Raw genomic sequence first — 22,655 nt, 5'->3', positions numbered from 1 at the left:
ATATTGCATCATAGTGCAACTTCTCTCACTGCCCTATCCTGACTCTTCTTTTTTTCATATTTTTTTGATCCTAAGAATACCCTCTAATAAACTGCCTACATGCTAATTCACATCACAGTTTGTTTCCTGTGAAACTCAAAGTGCAGCATTATTGTATGCTCTCTCCATTGGTGATTTCATCTATATCAATAGTTTCCTTTCTCATCTATATGCTAACAATCATTAATTTCTATCTCTATCCCAGACCTCCTCCAAAAGCCAGACAATATATCTCACAGATGTCTCAAAATATTCACTTTAATACCTCATAGTCAGCTAAAAATAAACATACCACAAATGGAAGTCATGATTTCTGTTCTGAAACTTTATCCTCCTGCAGCCCTGCTTAGTTTAGCTGGAATATATTCTAAGAAAATCTTTGATTTAGACTTTTCCAAGATCTAGTGACATGTATAGGACTCAATACAGTCACCACAACACTGAAAAGATAAGTAGAGACCAGTAATTCTAACATAAGGCATTTTCCTAAGTACTTTACGTGTATTAACTCATTTACTTCTCACAACAACTCTATGAAATAAGTTTTATTATAATAATTTTTTATTTTTATAGAAAAGTACCATACAAAGAGTATATAAATTATTCAAGATCCTAATATCAAAACAAGGTTTTGTATATCAATAATATGTGTCCTAAAATCCCCATGCTAATTATTTTCTTACACTGCCTCATTGGTGCAACTGTTGGTTTGAGCTTTGAATGTATTTGGTTGAGATGGATGGGTAAAAGACACAGCTGTTCATATACATATGTGTTTGGTAAGAACCACAGTGGGCAGCAACATGTGATTTGACAGTGCTATCATTTTTTACATCTTTTGGGATTGTTGAAAAGAATATCAGCTTCCCATGACCAGAAGGGAAGAGTCCTGATCCTAGGGTGCCCAAAGTCTTCCTGAATAAGCTCATACTATGTTCCTTTCTGCTAGTATGTTTGGAGTAATACTACACAGAATGTAAAACCTATCTAACTATCTAGCGTTTATCTGTATATCCTCATGTGTATATACCAGAATCAAAGCTTTATCCACACATCAGCTGAGCAAGCTAGAAGCCAAAACTTGATGTTAACTGAAATCTCTATATCTCTCTCACTCCTCCAATGTAATCAATGGTTGAGTCATATTATATTAAAAATGCTTCTAAAAGTTACTTGCTTCTCTGCATCCAAGGCATGACTCTTACCACTACCCCTGTAAATGCCCTTAGGACAACCTTTACCTCTACCCTTGAAGTTAGCTTCTTACTCATGAATTCTGCAAGGACTCCATCCCTGGTCTCCCTCTATCTACTTTTGCCTTTCTAATCGCAGTAGCTTAGAGTAGTATTTTTTTTTTTGTTAATACAAGTCTGATCGTGTCAATTTCCTGCTTAAAACCTTTCAGTAACTTTCTTTGCTCTTAAAAGAAAAACCAAAATCTACGATAAGACTTGCAAGGCTGCATATGCTGGTACTTCTTGCCTATCTTTTCAGTATCAACACTCAATTTTTACTCTTCTGCCCAACTTCTTTCAGGTCATTTGGTAGGCACTATGCCCTTTCCCACACCAGGACCATGTACATAATGCTTTTTCCCTGCAGGAAGTTCCCAACTCTGTATCTGAGTTAACTCATATTTCAGATTTCCATTCAATCAACAATTCCTTGAGAAGGCTTGTGTAACTTCCAGAAGTAAATCAGTGATCCCTATTACAAACTCTCATAGCACAGTGCTTTTTTTCCTTCATAGCTAAGTTGTCCAGTAGTTGACCATTAAATACTTTTAAAATTATGGCCTAACCACATACAAGAACAACATGAGAAAACACGCTTAAATATATTTTGGACATCTTTATGTATTATATTCACAAACAACTAAACCCTTTCTAAACTTTTATTCAATTTAATGACTTCCACTGGTTAAAACGTTTTATTTCAACTACACTTGGCTGGGTTCAAGGGGAAAAGCTAGCATCTCAATCAGTTTACAAAGACACCTCTGGATCCAAACTTTCTCTCCATAAAATCAGCCTTGTTAAAAATAAATCATTAATCATGTGAGAAATGTATTTCAGGCTTTAAAAATCTAAGAAAAAAAACCAACCAATGAATGCATTGCCAAGATTCCATTTGTTGATAGAATTGTTGGACATTTGATTTGTAAAGTATTTTATTTGAAACCAGTATACCTTCCCTACCTATGGAGGCAACTGTGGACTGAGACAAATGTATAAAATAGTTATTAAAACCGAGGGAAAGGGACAAAGTGTTCATGGATCTGGGTACAGGAAAAGTCATTTAGCTGATATCCTAGATGAGGATCATTAAAGTCAGGGAATCAAAAAGTAAGTGGGACAGGAGTGTAAAAAAAAAAAAAAAGATTGGTGAGACTGGCCTTTAAAAATGACTGAGTCAGGACCTTTGTCCTAAATTGGCTATCTCATATTTCCTGGTTCCATAAGAACCAGGTCATGTTGCTAATGCCTGGGAGTAGGTTCTTTTTAAAGTGTCAGTCATATCATTCCCACCTGCCGTTTCCATTGCTGTTGCCTGGCATATCTTGAGCAAAATGTGAAGATTTTAAGGTGTGATTACATCTTATTCTTCTCTACATTCTAAACCATTTGTCTCCTCTTGAGAATAAAATATTCCTCAAATCCAGGAAAGAAAAAAGAAATAGTTTTCATTGAGCACCTGGAGTGCCCCAGGACAATATTGTCACATTTAATCCATGCAGCAATCCTGATGCTGGTGGTAACAATCTCCATTTCATAGGTTGGGAAACTGAGGGTCCAAAAGAATCAATGTCATTTCTACATCATAAGATTTCAGAGTTGAATCCATGTCTCATCCTCATGTCCACTTTGTCCCCATTATATCGTGTTAGTCATCGATTGCCTTCCAGGTCTCTTTACTGCCCCCTGCCGCTGTCAAAATGCAAGCCCATTTCTATTTATTTCACACAATCTAATTCATACTTTGACTAAAATTACTTCACAACAGTTGGTTGCCTAAAACAGGACATATTTATTTTAAACAGGTCCTGTCTCCTTGTGATCTGAAAGAGTCAAAGAATTCCACTTTACTGAAAACAAGCTTCAGACTGCAGATGAGCTGTGAGGGATTGGAAAGCCCTATTAGGATCAGCTGGTTGGCTTTGAAGGTAAAGCTCACTTAACCTCTTTTGAGGGTGACTGCAGGCTGAAAGGAGGTTCCTGCTTCCCAACAGGCTGAGCTGCTCTTTGGTGGAGAATGACCTGAGGGCGGGAGAGGCTGCAACTGCTCTAATTGCCTATTTCGGGCCACTCCTGGCTATTGGCTAGCTGAGGTTCCTTCTTCACTGGCTTCTTCCAAAGGGCTTTAGAGTAATATTTTTATAGTTACAGAGCAGATATTTTTTCAGAAACAAAATAATTCCTAAAGTTAGGGTCCAGATGTCTGCCTTTTTATCAAGCCCTTAATTTCATTTTGGTAGTGGTGGCCCAAGAATCATGCTTTGAGAATCACTAACTCGCAGACGGTCCTTTCTGACTGTACACCTGCTGATGTGGGCTCTGTGCAGATTTCTCTGCATCTCTACAGCTTTTTGCTAAACTTCCACCCACTTTCCTTTCCCCTCTTTCACCAACCCATTGATGTTATTTGAGTTAGTAATTTATCATTTATTTGTGAATTGTCATTTATGTTTTTCTGCTCTACAGATTACATATTTTTTTTCTGTCTCTGATGATACAGCTCTTGACAACAATGTAGTCAATAGGAGAGTAGATTTTCTTCATTAAAAGAAGTGTTACTCTTTTGGAAAAGCATATCCTCATGCTATTAATACTGAGAGGGGTTCTAAAGTTGATATCAGCTGCCATATTAGGATGGCAAAGAAACAGAAAGCAAGTATGTTGGCCAAGAGAAGAGAAAAACAATTTTGGGGTGTGTGTGTGTGTGTGTGTGTGCGCGTGTGTGTGTGTGTGGTGGGGGGAAGTCAGGCTTGACCTTTATCAAGATGATGGATTGAAATGACCCAAAATGTTGACAGGCTGCTTATGCTGAGATGACCAGATACCACAGTCACCGAAGTAATTACAGCTCGGAAACAAGGCCAGTTGAAGTTAAGCCATTTGCCTAATAAAAGTGGAAAGGGAGGCAAGTTGTTGTATTTATTTTATCTTATATGGATCAATTTTGGTAGAATGGTTGAATTAGAGATAAATTATAGGTTCCCTCTTTTGTTAGCCAGGTTCCCAAATAACAACATTACTGTATATGGCATTTTAAAGATAATCTCTGAACAGATTCTCTCTCAAAACCTTTGGCTATAAACTCTCAGGAACATTACCTAATCTCATTTTTTCATGTATCACAATTATAAAAGTGTCTCTCAAACCTATATCTCAGGTCCTTATTCTTTTTTAGGATATAGCCCTGAATTCCCAACACAAATTCAAATGTCCCACAAAAAAATTATCATCTCCTCACAATAGCTCTCTCCACCACTTTTTCCTTGTTTCTTCCCTATTCAGCAAATTCTGGACTCTACCATCGGATTACTATTCTAAATGACAGATCTCATCTTGTGACTTTAAGTTTCAGTGGTTTACCAATATCTATAAAATAAATTATTAACTTTGTGCCCAGGTATTGAAAGCCACTTCTTACTTTTCTAAGTCTATTATAAAGCTCCCCTTTATATACTTTTAAATTCCTACAAATAGTTGTATTAGTTTAAATGATGGCCCCCTAAAAGATATGTCTACCTGGAACCTGTAAATGTGATCTTATTTGGAAGAGGCTATCCTAGATCGGGGTGGGCCCTAAATTCAATTACATGTGTCCTTACAAGAGAAGAGAAGGAGAGAAGACATAAGAGGAGAAGGTCATGTGAAGATGGAGGGAGAGATTGAAGTTATCTAAGCCAAGAAACACCGGGAGTCATCAGAGGCTGGAAGAAGTAAGGAAGAATTCTCCCCTAAAGCCTCCCCAGGGAGTGTGGCCCTGCTGACACCTTGATTTCAGACTCGTGGCCTCTAGAACTGTGAGAGAATAAATGTCTCTTGTTTTAAGCCACCCAGTTTGTGGTACTGAGTTGTCGCAGTCCTAGGAAACGAACACAGTAGACTTAATCAAGTCTTCCTGAAGATGTCTGTTCCTGTGGTTTCCCTTGATGCTCACCATACCTCTCCACCTACTAAAATGATAGGTAGAATTTTTAAGCTCATATAACATGAGAGACACTGCTTTAAGACTTTCCATATATTAAATTCTTTAAGTATTTTATCAGCTCTATAAAATAGGTATTATTATGTCTACAAATAAGTAGGCATACATTCTAGATGAGCTGAAGTTTAACAGAAGTAGTCTTACTCTAGAATCCATGCTCTTAATGCCTTCAAAAATGTCTAGGTCAAAGCTCAAAACATATCCCCTCTGTGAAATCTTTCTCTATTACTTGACTAAAGGAGATCTTTATGATTTCCTGTAGTTATTTTGGTAAGTACCATTCATGAAACATAGCATACACTATCTCACATAGACTTTATTTATTCACTCAGCTAGATTGTAAAATAAGTGACTATACCATATATATACATACATATATACATATATGTATGTATATATATAAATTTTCTTCTACAGAGGCTGGCATAACATTTTTTTCTAGGTTCAAAATAAATAAATTATTGAATGAGTACATCTGCTAGAAGACAAATCGAATGACCATATTTAAAACAAGTTAAACAGAGGGTGAAACCATTTGTCTGAGGTTATTTAAAAAAAAAATACAGAAAGAGGCTGACCTTCAGATTTCTGAATCACCAAGGCATTATTCTCTAACCACTGGGTCTCCTCTTACTTTATCTAACAAACATACAATACAGAAATATGTTCAAAATATTTGGTTTTGGGTTCCCTGGTGGCGCAGTGGTTAAGAATCCCCCTGCCAAGGCAGGGGACACGGGTTTGAGCCCTGGGCCAGGAAGATCCCACATGCCGTGGAGCAACAAAGCCTGTGCGCCACAACTACTGAGCCCACGCACCACAACTACTGAAGTCCGTGTGCCTAGAGCCCGTGCTCCGCAACAAGAGAAGCCACTGCAATGAGAAGCCCACGCACCGCAACGAAGAGTAGCCCCCGCTCGCCACAACCAGAGGAAAGCCCACATGCAGCAACAAAGACCCACACAGCCAAAAATAAAATAAATAAAAATTAAAAAAAAATTGGTTTTAGTAACCTTTATTAACAATAATCTCCATAAAGAAGAAATATAAAAAAAATTAAATCTGATAAAAATGAGATTTTCAAAATCTTTTAAATAATGTAATAGGTGAAATGAAAATATTTGTTAATATAATTGGTTATTTGGTTTTATTTTCAAATTTAAATACAAGAAAAATCTAAGAAAGTCAAGCTTTGGGAAAACCAAATCAAGATGCTAAATTCAGTGACTTATTTATTCTGTGCAGGGATGGAAAAAAATGACTCACCTCCCTCTTTCCTTTCTAGACTCAGTCATCCTTCTTGAACAGCAATTTGTGTGAAAGCAGAATCATCGCAAGAAAGATGAGAACCACAAAGTAAAGTATTATTTCATGAATTCTGGAGAAAGGTTTTTCCCAGCTCCAATTCTATAATCTATCAAATTTTGAAAGATGATAAAATTGTATGTTTCAGTTCTAAGCTAATCAATACTACACCTATGGAAAAATATCTAAAATAAGCATGATTCTTATTTTTTTTTCTTTTAGAAATAATGGACATGAAGGAAAGACTTTAACAACACAATTTAAAAATCATTCATAAAGAAACAGTATTAACCATAAAATCTGAGTATACATGAAAAGCATAAAGCTAAATATTTTCCCCTAAGCTTTAGTTCCCCATCACTGAAGAAAAAAATTAATGGAAGTAAGGGCATAAGCAAGGAGGAATGAATAGATGTCACAACAAAGTGACCAAGTGAACACACATTCTTTTATCAGTGAGCAATGTTTCAGCTGCTAGTAACAGAATATGCCAATAGTAACACTTTCAATAAAGGTTTATTTGTTTATGCATAATATGAAATCTGAAGGTTGACAGCTACTGGTGATGGTTCCTCAGCTTAGCAATATCCAGAATCTCCATGATCCTCTTGGTTTTTTCCCATGTTTCTCATCTCAAAGAACAGGAGGCTTTAGTTATCTGTCTAAAAGAGTACAGAACAGATGAGTAAAAGAAACTTTATCAGAAAAGCACAGAGCTTCTAGGAAGCCCCATTCAATTTGCTCCCTTTGACATTCTATTGGCCAGAGCTGTGTCAGATGGTCACCTCCGGGAACGAGGCCATGGAGGGCAGGAGTCGGATCATCCAAACATCCAAAATAGTATCTGCTACACGATCACAACGGGAAATGACAGTGATAAAATTGAGAATTTTATAATCATAGTCTGAGGATATGTTTTTCTTGGAAGATAATTTGATTCTATATATTTACTTAAAGAATTTGGAAACGTTTGATAGTTGAAACTTCCTCGGTGCAGTGATATCTGTAACTGCAGTCTGGGTTGTGCATCTTCCCTTTTTTGGAATCATTCTTCTTGGAATTATCCTCATGACTGAACCCTTTTCAACCTTTAGGTCCCATCATGGGATCCAAACACTTTGTGGCACAATGGTATTCTGAGATAATCCTGACCTACAGGAAAGGATGTCCAAGGCTCTCCTGAGAGCACAGACACCTAGACTTATGGTGCAGACTTAACCACCAAGGCCTAGATTATCTTGAGTGGGGTGGGACTTTGTCCTGGAAAAGTTTCTTAATGGACAGCTCTGCCCCAGTCCTCCCAATGGGGAATGGGAATGATATAGTGCTCTTTAAGGCAGTAACGAAGATAACTCAGTTCTTGACCAGACATCTAGAACGATGCTACTGGAACAGAATGGCAGGAGCAATGGCTGTGGTATGGTGACTCAGTAGAAGCTGAGATGGTCTTGCTGCAAGGGGCACACCTGATGACTAATGCTACCATGAGCCTGGAGTGGTGGAGTCAGGACAGAATCTTTCATATGAGAAGCAGTGTGTCACACAGGCAAGAGAGGAGGTCACAGGATTAGCAGATGGAGTACTCGTTGTACCATCCATCTTGCAGTTGTGGCTTATTTTACCTCTAAGTGTGATTGCGATATCTGTTAGCCTTAGGTCAATGAATCTGAGACCTGGAGTTAATGTTGAGGCGGGAGGGGTTAAGACTGAAGTGTGAGTCTGAACACTGGGACTTGTAATTCTCTTATGAAAGCTCCCTGAATGGTAGAAAACAAATCTGGTTCATAATATAGCCTATTAACTTTTAAATTAGGAATACTTTAATACTTGGATGACGTACATTATCACAAATCCAGTCAATAGAAACAACTATTTGATACAAAATACGATGCCCTTTAAACAATCACTTATGGAAGGTTCAGTGGCTGAATGACTGTGCTGGGTCCTTGGGGCAGTGTGCTTTTTCACGACAGTACTCATTCTGCTCTGGCAAAAATGGCTGTTCCTCAAACTCATGAGGGTGCTCCTGCCCTAGGGCCTATTGTCTACACCTGAAGCACTCTGCCCCCGATAGATGGCTTTTGCTGCTTCACATTACTCAAGTCTTTGCTCTTGTGTCACCTTCTAAATGAGGTGAACTATCTCCCTGAACTTCCACTTTGAAAACTGCAATCTTCCCTCCCACACCCTGCTATTCCTTATTCACCCCTCTGTTGCATTACCTTTCTTCAAATCACTTATCCCCTGATGTGCTGCTTAATTAGTTTATTGAATGGACACCCCGACCCTATCAACAAGAATATAAACTCTGTTACAGCAGAAATTTTTATATGTTTTGTTTATTGACATATGCACAAAGCCTGGCAATAAACGTTAAATGAATATTGGCAGATGAATGAACAAATGATTACATGAATGAATGAAGGTGAGAATGGGGGAGAACCACTGTAGCATGAAACCTGAATTAATAGGAACCAGGAAGAAGATAAACTCTAAGTTATGGGGCTACAGCAGAGAAAGTGATTGTAACGCAGTAGTGAATTGTTGGGGAGGCATGACAGGGAAGGAAAATTCTACGCTGGTCCACGTAAGAGGAAGTGTTAGAAATGAGTAAATTGTTACATGTGTAGAAGCGAAGGACTGAGCTAAAGCACAGATGAACAGTTAGCTGGACATCTGGAGTCTTGATGTATCTAAAAATCAGGTGTACGGGATTGTGTAGTGAGAAGAGCTAGAAAAGGTACATGCATCAGCCAGATTGTTCTTGGCTGTGAGGACTAAAACCGTGAATGAAATTTTACCCTTAAAAACACTGGCATAGGGCTTCCCTGGTGGCGCAGTGGTTGAGAGTCCGCCTGCCGATGCAGGGGACACGGGTTCGTGCCCCGGTCCGGGAAGATCCCACATGCCGCGGAGCGGCTGGACCATGGCCACTGAGCCTGCGCGTCCAGAGCCTGTGCTCCGCCGCTGGAGAGGCCACAGCAGTGAGAGGCCCGCGTACCGCAAAAAAAAAAAAAAAAAAAAAAAAAAAAAAAAAAAACACTGGCATAAACAGCTAGACATTTACTCCCTCTCACAATTGAAAATCCCTAGAAGGGATGCCTCAGACTGAGATGAGTCAGCAGCTCAGTAATATCATCAAGGACCCAGGTTCTTTCCATCTCTCCATGCCCTTCAATTGTTACATAGGCTTCCTCCTCAGGTTGATTCCAAAATGACTGCTACAATTCCAGGCCTCACATTTTCAACATTAACACATCCAGAGGAAGAAGAGAGATTCTTGTCTCTTCCTGTGGGTCTAGCTTAGAAATAATCAACCTTCTCAGAAGACATTATAAGAAATAATCAACCTTCTCAGAAGACACTTAACACACTTACCCTCACATGTCATAGACCAGAGTTAGACCACGTGCCCATTTCTGAGTAGCTTCTTCGTTTAACAAATGCTTAGTGAGCCCATCTAATGTCACCAAGCACTGTCCTAGGCATCTTTAAATACTACAGCATTAAAAAAAGTAAAACCCTTGCCTCCGTGGAATTTATATTCTGGTTGGAGAAACCAAAAATGCACAAATTAACAGATACAATGTCAGGTTATAAATTCTGTGAACAAAAACACGGTAGTGTAATAGAGAAAGAAGAATAGATATACACCAGGGGAAGAGTTTGGGCTTGGGTGGGCAGAGAAAGAGTCTCTGAGGAAGTGGCTTTTAAGCAGAGACCTGAGTGAACTGAAGGAGGGAGCCATGTGAATATCTGAGAAAAGCTGTTTCTATACAGAGAGAACAGCAAGTCCAGAGCCCTGAGCCAAGAATGAGTTTGGCAAAGCTCAAGAAACACTGTGGAAGGTAAAGTGTCTAGAACAGGATAAGAAAACTAGAATATGTAAGGAATATGTGAGGTCAGAAAGTTAGCAATGGGGGAAGATCACAATGGGTCCTAGGCCTTGGTAAGGATGCTGGATTTTATTCTAAGGGGGATAGGAAGGCATTGAATGATTTTGAAGAGAAGAGTGGTGTGATGTGATTTACATTGTGAAAAGGATCACTCTGCCCACAGAGAATCGATTGTAGGGGGGCAAGTGCAGAATCAGAGATAGGAGACTAGAACAGAAGTACAGGTGAAAAGAACATTGTGGCTTGGAGAAGGATGATAGTGGTGATGATCAGAAGTGGTTTGGATTGAGAATACATTGTGAAACTAGTGAAATGGCTAACCTCTAGCCAGCTGAGTGGACTACCCCTCATTGTTTAAACTGATTTCTGGAAGGCATTCATATGGAGGAGTTGAGTATATTAGCATCAGATTATGAAGAAACTTTAGCTATGTGCATCTCAACAAATGTTGGCTGAATAGCTAGTAAGCATGTAGCAGGCTGATTTGTCTGAGAGGCAGACACTAAGATAGAGCTGGGGTGCAGGATGATTATTAGGCCATCCCACAGGCTCTACACCCAGAGCAGCTGGGGTTTCTGCAGTGCCTTTCACAGGTATTACCAATGGTCTATCAGGCTGCAGTTTCTGAGTGATCTGGTATGTACTATAACTAGTAGTTCCCATAGTTATAAGCCTACTCCCACTTCTCCTTTGATGTAAAGTGTATCATCCTGGTCTGAGTTAATGATACGTGGGAACCTGGTCTGGTTTACCAAGTGTTTGATGATAAACTAGAGATATATTGTTTTTTTACTATCTTGGAGAGGGAAATTTTCAGAGGGTTCTTCTTGGCCTTCCCTAATATGATAGCTCTTACCTCACAGGAGCAGGACTTGATGTGAGAGTTATCCCAATTACCAAGTATGCCTATTCCAATTATACGTTCAGAGAGTGATAAAATAACCACCATCTGTGTCTATAAGCTCAGTGGATCCCTTGTGGTCTTATATTGGCCAGAACCCCATTTATTACCTGGTCCCATATTTACACACTCAAACAGGAAGGCCATGATTGGTAAGTTCAATAGTCCTCCAAATGTACAAGCATCACCCTTTCCCCAGTGCAGTTACCAGAATAAATGGCCATAGTTACCTCTGGGAATAAATGGGGAAGATTGTTACCATGTTCATTTGCCAAAGTATTGCAAGATATTTCCTGCTGGGAAAGATCAATAAGATTGGGTCTGAAAACTTATTCATATACAGGAACTAGACAAACATGAAAGACAGAATGGACCTCTAAAGATGTCCAAACCCTAATTCCTGGAGCCTGTGAATATGTTATGTTAAATGGCAGAGGGGACTTTGCCATTGTAATTAAGGTTACAGACCTGCACCTTAGAATTGGGAGATTGTCTTGCATTATCTGGGTGGGCCCAATCTAATCACAAGAGCCTTTTCAAGTGGAGAACATTCTCAGGTGGAGTCAAAGAGATGTGAAAGAAGAGGAAGGAAAGGGAGGTACAGAAAAAGGGAATGTCCAAGAGAGTCTACAAGGGATAAGGATTCAGTGCTGGCTCTGAGTTGTGGGAGCCCACATGCAAGGCTCCTACAAGAAAATGCGAGAACAGAAAGTGACTTTGGAAGCTAGGGGCGACCCCCAGCTGACAGCCAGCAAATAAATGACAACTTCAACCTTACAACCACAAAGAACTGAATTTGGCCAACAACTTGAATGACCTTGAATGTAGAGTCTATGGAAAGAAGTGGGGAGAAATGAAAGTCTATAATTCTAGGCTAGCTCATGAAAGATCTGAGAAGATAGGCTTAGACTGCTTACAAGCTCCTCAGAGCAAGACAGTCTTAAAGAGAAGACCATGCCAGGAGCCAGAAGCAAAGAGGGAAAGGAACTAAGAGATGTCCAGCTGAGAAATCACCAATTAAGGGGATCATCTTGGGAAAGGTCAACCAAATACTCCATCTCTGTGGTGAAAAGAGTTTTTCAGACTTCTAGCAAGAGGCCATTTGACAAGGGTCATCAGCAGAGTGCTGGGAAGGTGGTGCTATTACCAGCAGTAAGACAGCAGGTTTAAAAGGCTTTAGCTCTAACTATAGAGGGAAGGCCTTTGGCATGATGAGGAAACTGATAAGACTCTGAATACTGTTGGGAACAAGAGGAACCTGGTAGAGAATGACCCAGAAAGGATCAATGACTATTTAAAATATATCAAAAAGGAGCTGAGTTTTTAAAATCAAAACTGGTTGAGAGTACATATCCTGTTATATAAAGAAAGACATGCATATACTGTAAGCGGAAAGCCATAAAAAGCTCATTATGGCGATCACCTATTTTCTCCTCCCTCGGGTTGTATCTGCTTCTCTACACCGCATCAGCTTTCTCATTATTTTATGCTCCTCATAATTTTAGTTTGTATATCAATTTGTTGGACCTTTTCTCTATATCATAACTTTTCACCTTAAACTCACACTGCTCACTGGAAAACATTTCTTGTGTTTCTCATTCCAAATTTAAGTTTATAGAAGCAAGAACTAGACAGAACTGAGTCATCTTTTAAAGTCCATAGGGCTTATTGTTGCCTGGCCAGCCTATAGTCAAAGGACCATTTGTGAGATACATGACAGCTCAAGCAGCCAATGTTGTCACAGAGGTAGGCTTGTTTAGAAGTGAGTGTGGTCAGGGAAGGTGCTACAGCCAATGTCTATGTAGCACACTGGCTGATGTTTTCCTATAATACACTCAGAACTCAGGCCATCCATGGCTTCCTTTGTCCACACACTGGGCATGGAAGGTAGAAAAGCCCATTGGTTAGATCTTAGGAATAAAAAGTATTTCTCCAAAGGAGGAGTTTATATTGAATCCATTCCCTACTCCTAAACACCCTCCTCACCTTTTCTGGAACTCTTTCTAGAATAAGCCATCTGATTAAAACCACCTGAGAGCCTGACACTCTCCAAAGGATACCAGGCAACTGTCTTTAGGAAGATTGAGCTTTCACTGCCCTCTAGTGGCAGTGGAAGAAGTAGTTCCTTTGCTAATAATTGGGGTGCAAGTTTGAATGGATGAGCAGGATCCATCTTATTGGCCAAAAAGAACCACTGGTTTTTATATGGAGGAGTAAAAAAGGAGTGTGTATAAAATGCCAAAGCAATCCGGGAAGAAAGGAAGAGCAAGGAGGAAAGCCTGAATGCCGGGAGGCCCAAGCTTGGAGAGGAAACATAAGTGAAGATGAGACCCAGAAGGTACTAACCAGGGAATGAAGAATTGTCTGAATGACAGGAGCTGTGTGGGAGCAAAGTCTTCATTAGAGGACTGCCTGCCTAGCCTCACCTGAAGGGGATCATCTATGCAGAAGTCATCCATTTTCAGCATTTTCAGGCTTTGAACCACCTGCACCCAAGTATGTGTCTAGAATAATGTCAAACCCAAGCCACCTCTGAACTCTCCCATGGGATGCTTCCCCACAATATGCCTTCAGCTCTGAAATTAATGCCTGGAACATAATTAAGTGCTCAGAAGCTGGTTTCATGAACTGTGACATCAACAGGGAAGACTAGACCCTAAGTAGAATGTTGAAAGGAACTTCTGCATAATTATTTGAATAATGCAATAAAAATAGTATGGCATCCCACCTAAGATATTGGAAAATGGATTCCTATGTTATACTTAAAACAAATATTTTTCTTGAAATCACTCAACTAAATATTATTTGTAACTGAAATAGCTGGATGTAGGTAGACCTCTGTACAGACCCAGTGCAAATATGAAGCATACGCTTGTCCTTTACAGCAGAAAAGTATATACTGTTGAATAGCTTACCTGCAAATTGTCAAGCTATTAAGCTACTTAGGTGAGTAAGTATGGATTCATTCTTAAAACTAGAGAGTAAATGCATAGTGATGTATAACTTTAACTGTTGTAACCAAGATAACCCTACCTAAACCAGGTAGGGGGCTTCTTGTATATTGATTCTAAGCTGAGTACACTGTGTCAATGGAAGACTGTAAGCTAGTTATTGTGCGTGATGATCTAGCTGTTTATTACAAAAGCATCTACTTTAGATCATCTTATATCATCCACTAGGAGATGTCTAGCCTGTGAGAGTCAACCAAATATTTATGAATAATATGCTGGAGACATACTGTAGGAAAAATGATAAATTGTCCAGAGTAGTCACTAAAAATGACTCTCAATAACCTGTTCTACTGTTCGAATGTTTGCAGTTTACATGGGCCATGCAAAGAGACTCTGGGAACTTCACCCAGTGAGAAATCAAACTGCATCCCATTGAATTTATGGATAAAAAGAATCCCATTGAACTTATGGATCAGTCATCGAAGCAAACCATAACATTCCCCAAAGGGATAAACACCTTGTACCATAAACAAGACATGGGGAACATAGTATTCATGTCAAATTAGAGTGTTGTTGGCAAGCACAAAATAGCTAAGACAAGAAATATTTTCTCAATTTGGTGTTGAAGAACTAGGCTTACCTTCTGTGTTTGGGAAGAGAATAATATGGGATGGATCGTGTTAAATATATGGCATAAATTTCTGTTTAATACTAATTAGTAAATGCAATCTCTTATCCCCGAGGCCAGGTAAGGAGGCCCTGCAAAAGAAAAGGTCCCTATGCCCATGGTTCTTGTCAGTGTACAGCAGCATTCCCTGGAAGGCTTGTTCAAACACAGATTGCTGGGACCCCTTGTCCTGAGTTTCTGACGCAGCAGTCTGGGACGGAGCACCAGTATTTGCATTTCTAAGTGTCCAGGTGATGCTGATAATGCTGATCTGAGAAACCACGTTCTGCAATCACCCTTTGCAGCATGTTGGACTTAGTATTTTTGAGAACTTTAGGAACAAGAATGTGGAGGTGACACACATCAAGTTAGAAAATGAAAAAGTGGAATGCAGGTGACTGATTCTTCCTGTCCCCATTTCTAACCTTATAAGAAAGGGAAAGAACCTATGCTAATTTTTTCTTATGTTCTTTACATACATTACATCATTTAATAGGCACAGTAGTCTTGAGCAAACATAATGTTATAAATTATATATAAATAATAAAATGTATAAAGCCCAAGCATCCTGTGGCTCTTTTTGTCATTTTCCATTCAAAGAAACGTTAGTCTGATATCTAGAATAATTGGAGAAAAATGCAACTTTATGCTAAGTTCTTTTTTCAAAACACCAAAAAGTGAACAATGCTCATAAGGCATACCAAAAGTCTTTTCTTCCCATCTCTTTTCCTTTCAATATCTTTCAGAGGCATATGTAATATACAAATATTTTTCTGGAAGACCATGAAAGATTTGGGGCCATAAAAACTTCTATAACCAGACCAGAAGATCTTGTGTCAGCCCAATTAACTGAGAACCCACGGAATGTGATTGGGTTTCTCTTTGGCTCTTAAAATTTGCATTTGAATTACATTCACCAGAAAAAAGAAAAATCCCAGTGAATTGAGGTGAGTTTATTCCTCAGAGTCCTCAATTCTCATTTAGCCCAATCCACATTCTACTTTAAAGATTGCTATATTTAAAATTATAGGGATATCCTAATATCTATCTTGAAGTGGTTTTTGTAGAATCGATTTTGATCAGTTAAAGTGTTGTCCCATGACTGAAACCCAGCCAATCACAGTACCACATTTTCCTTGGCTACAGTGACTGAGCTGGACTGATTAAATTCCCTCCTGGAGCTTTTCACCTGCGAGTAAAGTTTCTATCTTTCCATCACGATTGCCAGTGGCCATTTTGGAATAAGGGAGATAGCATGTTAATCAAGCTAAGAAGAGACAAGCAGAGCTGGGAAATAGACAGAGGATCCTTAGAAGAGACATAGGAATGTATCCTTAGAAGCAAAAATCATGGGAAACACTGCTGTATTTGAATTCCAAATTTTCCACATACCTTGGGAAATTTACTTAACCTTTTTGAACCTTAGGTTATTCATCTCAAAAACAGGTATCTTGTAGGGTTGTTGTGAGGACTGAATGAAAATATATATATATATATATATATATATATATATATATACACATACATACATATATATGTATATATAGTGCTTAGGATAGTGTCTGACACATAGTAAGTACTGTATACATGTTGGATATTTTTATGACATCCTTTGGTCTCCCGTTCTACCCAGTAAAGTGAGTAAATAGGTCAAAATACCTTATACTAGCCTCTACCATAATTAATGAGCACAAAAGATATACACATTTCTCAAACTGGAACTTTAGTGCAACAATTACTGTATTAAATCCCAGATACCTTGAAAAAGAGTATAATATTTGTACAGTGGTATTCTACTATATGTACTTAAAGAGCTGTACTTCATTTTCTTAAAAGTAAGATATACAGATCCCTATTTAGTCCTTCACCTAGAATATATTGATGTTATGAATTGGGAAAGTATAAATCTGTGAAGAAAAACTATATTATTCAAGCATATACTATATCCTAAACAATAATTAATTTCTTCTTTGTAAAATGGGGAGTTCAACTAAGTTATCTTTTATAGTTTTTAGTTCTAAAAGTTCTCTAAAACTGTAGCTGTTTAAAAACTTATGTTTTCAGAATCATAAGACTTTGTTACAAGAAAACATTTAAGAATCATTGGCTAGACTTTTGTATATTAAAGAGAGAGGTCCACATGACTTAGTACAATTTCTTCAATATCGTTCTAACAATGGCAGGTGCTTGACTTAAAAGCTGCCGGGAAAAAGAAAAGAGAGAGTTAAAATGAAAATACAGTCAAGTAGAAAAAAAATTTAATTTTTATAAGGCAAAGAGTGGAGAAAATTGAAGGCAGGTCAGGAACCCATATGAGACTACTAGAGAGAGCACTATAAGAATACATTTCTAGAAGGAAGTAGAAAGAGATTGCTTTACAATCCAGGTGGAATGGTGACCTTTATTTTTTATTAGTAGACTATTATGGATTTTGCAAGTACTGGCTGTTGGGGGCCTCAGCTGTTAGAGACTCAGGAACGTCCTATAATTTTGTTCCTTTTTTTTTTTTTTTGCTATTAATTAACCTTCAAATAAGCCTCTCTGGTTTTGCAGAGTGATTTCCATATTCTAATCCCAGTGAATGGTGTGAAGTATTAAAAATACAACAAATAAAAAGAGAAACTCATATGAAACCACAGCTATTTATAGGCTAAGAACTATTCAATGAATCTAAATTGAGACTATTGTTCACTCCTCCTAGGTCAATAAAATGTTAATATAATAATAAGTTCCTTGTTGTCTTCTTTTTCCCTTAACCATGCATGGATAACTAAAATCATGAGTCTGTCCTGGTGTAAAACACAGCTTTTAAGTAGAGAATATTAAAATATTTCAAGAAATCCTCCATGGACTTGTCAAGATCAAACGCCCCGTCTGCAAAAAAAAAAAAAAAAAAAAACAGTTAGTTAAATAGCTATCTTTGGAGAAATTTTCTCTTGTGAATCTGAAGAAAATTTTAAAAAGATATAAATATATGTTGATGCAAAGACATGAGGGAAGAGGGATGAGAGAACCTATGCCAAGGTGCTGTTTGGCTTATTCTCTTCACTTCTTCATTCTTATCCTCATCCCTATTCCCTCCCACCATAGGGTTATTTCTACTCTTAGTGGATCCAGTTTACCTCCTGCCTCCTAGAACTGGTTTAGCTCTAGGCTCCTGACCTCATAAGACATTATTTGGCATCAAGATCATTCTTGCTCCTGGGCTCTACATCTACTGCTCAGGCTGGCTCCCACTTTCTTTGGATCTGAGTGGTGAGAGCTCTTTTCCTTTGTCCCTCTCCCATGTTCCCAGCCTATATTTTAGATCCTATGTTACGGCTTTTCAGATATTCACCAAGTCCCTCAAGGAGGATCTGTTTTACCACCCTAAACCTCCTTCCTTATGCTGATGGCCTAGAATACTCTATACTCTTATTCCTCAAGTGGAAAGTTCTCAAGCTCTTTGCCTTTATGGACTGCATGCCAATCATCCTCCCTTTTGTATACTCTCTGATTATGTGTTAGAATCATCTGGTATAGTAATTGTTTTCCAGTCCTAGCGTCCTTCAGTTTCACGCAGTAGCATCCGAAGCCCTAGTGTTGATTGTTTGTGACAAATAGTCTCAACTCTATAAAATAAATCTAAATGTCAACTATAAGGATTGAAGGAATCATGAACAAAAGATGAAATAGAATTTCTATTAAGGTCCGAAGTTGTGACCTTTTCCTAATGCTTATTAAAATTTCTTCAGTGTTCACTAGTATTTTAATTAACTTGTTTTTTGCAAAGTTTATTTCCCCAAATCATAATGTTTTTTAATATTTCCCAGTTCTGTAACAACAACAACAATAAAACTCTCTGGAAAAATTCTTAGAAAGTGCAACATGCAAATTATCTTCAGTAGATTAACTTTTTTAAATACACATTTGCATTACAGTTTAGCTAGCACACAGAACTCTTGCTTTATAGTGGAGCTTAGAAAGTTGTGTTGACTCTGATGTGGCATGGTATATGCTGGAGCTCATATACCATTTTGTCCATTTTAAAAAGGACAAAAGTGAAATGTAATGTTAATGGCTCGGAGCTCTGAAAATTTCTCTTGCTTCTGCTGTGTCTCCATTAATGTAACATTCTTTTATCTGCTTTGAGAATTCAATTCATAGGCAGTTAGACCACTGATTTTAGGATCACACCTATTGAGTAATATTTAGAAGTTGAATATGGGCTTCCTGCCTATTGAGTCATGTCCTAAAGGAATCAAACTAAACATTTTTATTATTTTATAAATCATACCCTTACAGATGTGATCGAAATGCAAATATAACCTTGTGGACAATGTTTATAATCTGACTGTGTATGTAATGAAGAGAGTCTGACTGAAAGACCATACAATCTTTTCCAAAACAGACAGACATTAAAGCAGACCCTGGTCTGCAGAAAATATTTGCTGAAGCTGCCATTTATCATGACACTCTTCATGTCTGAGCAGGTGTATGTTGTACAAAATGCAAAGAATACTGGTTGCACTTTGATTTCATATACACCCAGTGCCAGTTTCAATTAAATCTATTCTGATAATATTAACATAGGTATAGCTTCAAATTTGCAAGTGTCCTAATACATTTGCTAAAAGCAAAGAAACAAACAAACCTAGAGTTATACCATGTCCGTTTGCTAAATTTTATGCAATAAGGTACCCTCAAAGGACTCAGTCCTGACAGGCTTTTATGAGCACAGAGATTTAGCTCAAGTTGTTAATCCAACATCAGCCTGGTCTGGCTACTTGGGCAACACGGGACTAAACATTTGCTTGGGGTATGGAAATCAGAAAATGGTCTCAGGGTATTACATTTGATCTGGAACTTGTAGGCTAAGTAAGATTTTGCTAGGAGTATCTGGGAGGAAGGAGGTTTGTGGGCAGAAATAGCAACACCAGAAAAGTGTCACAGATCTGAACGTACATGGCTGGGTCTGGGAAATGCTGAGTGCCCCAGAGTGAGCTTGGAGCTAAGGATGGTGGGAATGAGACGGGAGGGACTTTAATGTTGTAATAAAAAAGAAGGGGCCACTGGAGGTGTTTAAGCAGAAGGCCAAAATGTTATAGCCGAAATTTTAAAGATTAGCCTGGCAGATGAAGGGAGCATGAATGAATTATAAGGCAGGAAAACCCAGTAAGAATCCTTTCCTAACAATCCAGATGAGAGGTAATAGGCACCTGGAGTAAGACAAAAGCAAGGAAAGGTCTTTGACAAATAAAAGCCATTTCTACCACCCTCCAGCCTCATTTTCATCCTTCTCATTCTTTTTTGGTGGGTAGGGGGGATGTGGGGGGATCATTTAAAAAATATCTTTTCTCGATTTCTAAATGAAAGACTTTTCCCCCTCCTTTTCATTCTGTAACAACTGTCCCACAGAATTACGCTGAGGATTCAATAAAGCAGCACATCTGAACACATAATTAACAACATACATATGCTATGTATTTTGCAAACATGTTTCTACATTTATAACATACATTGATTGCTTTCACTTTATAGCACAAGGATTTTTACTTTAAAGGACTTAAGATTGTTTCTTGAAGATGTCTTCCAAGTAATCAACCCTCTTCCAATTTCCTGCATGATCCATACCCAATTTACCAACTTCCCACTCTTACATTTCCACTTAAATGTCTGTTGGCACATATATCTGGTAGGAAAAGGAATTTAGTTGGTTGCTTCTCCTGAATTTCCTATGACCATGAATGGCTCACATGTTTTTTTAGTAACTCAGGCTGTAAGGCTTAGCTTTCTAGGTGTGAAACCTCTGCAAAGCTTCACGTGCCTGTCCTCCTTTCTGTTTCTCCTGCTCTCACCCTTTCATAGGCCTCAAAATTGCTCAGGAACTATATCCAAATCCGCTGACCTGCTCCATGGGCTTCCTCCAGCACACTGTTGTAGGATGACCCTTCCTAAAGTGGACGCTCCTCCTAATATTCCTCTGATCAAAAACCTCCAATTACATTTACAAGCACAGCCTGGTTTTCAGTCACATTTCCTATCTCTTACCTTCACAAAGTCTTAGTATGCCTCATATTTTTCGGACTTGGAATGTGTTCTTTCCAGGAACATCATCTCCCTTATGAAGCTTTTTTCTGATATCTTTTTCCCCATTACCAACTATGGTCTCGATCACCATTAAAACTCCATAGCATTTTTTTTAAGAGAAATTATTTAATTTGATAAAATGTATCTTTGGTTCTTCTTTTTTGTTTTAAACATCTTTATTAGAGTATAATTGCTTTACAATGGTGTGTCAGTTTCTGCTTTATAACCAAGTGAATCAGGTATACATATACATATGTTCCCATATCTCTTCCCTCTTGCGTCTCCCTCCCTCCCACCCTCCCTATCCCACCCCCCCTATCCCACCCCTCTAGGTGGTCACAAAGCACCGAGCTGATCTCCCTGTGCCATGCGGCTGCTTCCCACTAGCTGTCTATTTTACGTTTGGTAGTGTATATATGTCCATGCCACTCTCTCACTTTGTCACAGCTTACCCTTCCCCCTCCCCGTATCCTCAAGTCCATTCTCTAGTAGGTCTGCATATTTATTCCCGTCTTGCCCCTAGGTTCCTCTGACCATTTTCTCTTTCTTTTTTTCTTTTTTCTTTTTTTTTAGATTCCATATATATGTGTTAGCATACAGTATTTGTTTTTCTCTTTCTGACTTACTTCACTCTGTAGGACAGTCTCTAGGTCCATCCACCTCACTACAGATAACTCAGTTTCGTTCCTTTTTATGGCTGAGTAATATTCCATTGTATATATGTGCCCCATCTTCTTTATCCATTCATCTGTTGATGGACACTTAGGTTGCTTCCATGTCCTGGCTATTGTAAATAGAGCTGCAATGAACATTTTGGTACATGACTCTTTTTGAATTATGGTTTTCTCAGGGTATATGCCCAGTAGTGGGATTGCTGGGTTGTGTGGTAGTTCTATTTTTAAAACTCCACAGCATTTTAATCCCTTCTTTCTATGCGTCTTTAATGTACATTATAGTAAATAATTGTCTTACCCTCAAAAATGCACTAGATTTTAAACTTCTTGTGGGCAGAGGCTATGCTGTCCATAACTGATGCTACTGCAGAATCATGCATGCAGAAGCAGTTCACTAAGCATCAGATTTATTTAATTTTATTGAACGTACCCTCAAAGCATGTATTTTCCTAATGGGGGTACAGCTGTTCCATTTTAGGTGAATGTGAAAGATTTTCTCAGGCACCTTTCTGCTTTTGGTTATCAACATCACCACCAGTATATTCATTATCAAGAAAGAACCATTGAATGTCTGCAATTTCAAGGCATGCCCAGTTTGGTAGAACTGAGTGCTGTCAGCACAGACCCAATGCAGATTTTACTCCCTGATTTCATTGGTGGTGATGGTCAAAGTTAAGCAAGTTTTGGTGACAATGTCAATGCATTTAAATAATGAAATGAGATAGCTATGGCTACTCTTCACATTGATAAAATGCAGACGTTTAGGCACTGCCATGATTTTGTTGGGAGATGGAGCTCACTTCTTGTTAATTAAGTCTTATTAACTGTGAAGCTTATCAAACACACATATCTTCACCATAAAGCACATCACATCCTTCTTTCACTTTAGAAACTCCAGATAGCACTTCAGCACTATGCTTTGGGGCCATTTTAAGTAGC

At 38.5% G+C, this 22,655-nt stretch overlaps 1 long non-coding RNA gene across 8 annotated transcripts in view; it reads left to right on the top strand.

The window, feature by feature from the left end:
• The window catches only part of LOC132597903 (uncharacterized), a 403,919-nt gene that overhangs the window by 167,904 nt on the left and 213,360 nt on the right, over positions 1–22,655 (top strand). For 4 of the 8 annotated variants that reach the window (XR_009565347.2, XR_011377748.1, XR_011377745.1 and 1 more), the window contains exons 3-4: positions 3,080–3,202; positions 6,539–6,609. The exons of 3 other annotated variants lie outside the window; for them this stretch is intronic. This is a non-coding gene — a long non-coding RNA (uncharacterized lncRNA). The remainder of the gene's footprint in view (positions 1–3,079; positions 3,203–6,538; positions 6,610–22,655) is intronic. One more of the 8 variants, XR_009565349.2, reaches the window with a different exon arrangement.

This window comes from Globicephala melas, chromosome 10 (assembly GCF_963455315.2).
Source record: "Globicephala melas chromosome 10, mGloMel1.2, whole genome shotgun sequence".
In the NCBI taxonomy this organism is placed as follows: domain Eukaryota; kingdom Metazoa; phylum Chordata; class Mammalia; order Artiodactyla; family Delphinidae; genus Globicephala; species Globicephala melas.
Note: the sequence above shows the minus strand (reverse complement) of the source record. Positions and strands in the feature narration are given on the sequence as shown.